The following is a 2,121-nucleotide window of genomic DNA, read 5'->3' as shown; positions in this document are numbered from 1 at the left end:
CTGCAGCACGCCAGACTTCCCTGTCCACCACCAACTCCTGGAGCTTGCTCAAACTCCTGTGCATCATGGAAGTGACGCCATCCACCCATCTCATCCTCTGTCCTCCCCTTCTCCTCTCACCTTCAATCTTTCCCAGCATCAGGTCTTTTCCAATGAGTCAGTTCTTGGCATCAGGTGGCCAAAGAATTGAAGTTTCAGCTTCAACATCAGTCCTTCCAATGGATATTCAGGACTGATAACCTTTAGGATGGACTAATTGGATCTCCTTGCAGTCCAAGGGACTCTCAAGAGTCTTCTCCAGCACCACAGTTCAAAAGCATCAATTCTTTGGCATTCAGCTTTCTCTATAGTCCAACTCCCACATTCATAGTCACCACTGGAAAAACCATAGCTTTGACTAGACGGACCTTTGTTGGCAAAGTAACATCTCTGCTTTTTTTTTTTTTTTTTTAAAGGAGCAGTTAACTCTTTTATTCTACATATATATTTTTTCTTTCTTTCTTTCTTTTCTTTTTTTTTTTTTTTTATATGAATCAGCCATGGATTTACACGTATTCCCCATCCCGATCCCCGCTCCCACCTCCCTCTCCACCCGATTCCTCTGGGTCTTCCCAGTGCACCAGGCTGGAGCACTTGTCTCATGCATCCCACCTGGGCTGGTGATCTGTTTCACCATAGACAGTATACATGCTGTTCTTTTGAAATATCCCACCCTCACATTCTCCCACAGAGTTCAAAAGTCTGTTCTGTATTTCTGTGTCTCTTTTTCTGTTTTGCATATAGGGTTATCGTTACCATCTTTCTAAATTCCATATATATGTGATAGTATGCTGTAATGTTCTATATGTTTCTGGCTTACTTCACTCTGTATAAGGGGCTCCAGCTTCATCCATCTCATTAGGACTGGTTCAAATGAATTCTTTTTAACGGCTGAGTAATATTCCATGGTGTATATGTACCACAGCTTCCTTATCCATTCATCTGCTGATGGGCATCTATGTTGCTTCCATGTCCTGGCTATTATAAACAGTGCTGCGATGAACATTGGGGTGCACGTGTCTCTTTCAGAACTGGTTTCCTCAGTGTTTATGTCCAGAAGTGGGATTGCTGGGTCATATGGCAGTTCTATTTCCAGTTTTTTAAGAAATCTCCACACTGTTTTCCATAGTGACTGTACTAGTTTGCATTCCCACCAACAGTGTAAGAGGCTTCCCTTTTCTCCACACCCTCTCCAGCATTTATTGCTTGTAGACTTTTGGATAGCAGCCATCCTGACTGGCGTGTAATGGCACCTCATTGTGGTTTTGATTTGCATTTCTCTGATAATGAGTGATGTTGAGCATCTTTTCATGTGTTTGTTAGCCATCTGTATGTCTTCTTTGGAGAAATGTCTGTTTAGTTCTTTGGCCCATTTTTTGATTGGGTCATTTATTTTTCTGGAATTGAGCTGCAGGAGTTGCTTGTATATTTTTGAGATTAATCCTTTGTCTGTTTCTTCTCCCAATCTGAGGGCTGTCTTTTCACCTTACTTATAGTTTCCTTTGTAGTGCAAAAGCTTTTAAGTTTCATTAGGTCCCATTTGTTTAGTTTTGCTTTTATTTCCAATATTCTGGGAGGTGGGTCATAGAGGATCTTGCTGTGATTTATGTCGGAGAGTGTTTTGCCTATGTTCTCCTCTAGGAGTTTTATAGTTTCTGGTCTTACATTTAGATCTTTAATCCATTTTGAGTTTATTTTTGTGTATGGTGTTAGAAAGTGTTCTAGTTTCATTCTTTTACAAGTGGTTGACCAGTTTTCCCAGCACCACTTGTTAAAGAGGTTGTCTTTTTTCCATTGTATATCCTTGCCTCCTTTGTCAAAAATAAGGTGTCCATAGGTTCGTGGATTTATCTCTGGGCTTTCTATTCTGTTCCATTGATCTATATTTCTGTCTTTGTGCCAGTACCATACTGTCTTGATGACTGTGGCTTTGTAGTAGAGTCTGAAGTCAGGCAGGTTGATTCCTCCAGTTCCATTCTTCTTTCTCAAGATTACTTTGGCTATTCGAGGTTTTTTGTATTTCCATACAAATTGTGAAATTCTTTGGTCTAGTTCTGTGAAAAATATCGTTGGTAGCTTGAT

The sequence above is a fragment of the Dama dama genome, chromosome 6 (assembly GCF_033118175.1).
Source record: "Dama dama isolate Ldn47 chromosome 6, ASM3311817v1, whole genome shotgun sequence".
NCBI classification, from domain to species: Eukaryota; Metazoa; Chordata; class Mammalia; order Artiodactyla; family Cervidae; genus Dama; species Dama dama.
This window is presented reverse-complemented; position numbering follows the sequence as displayed.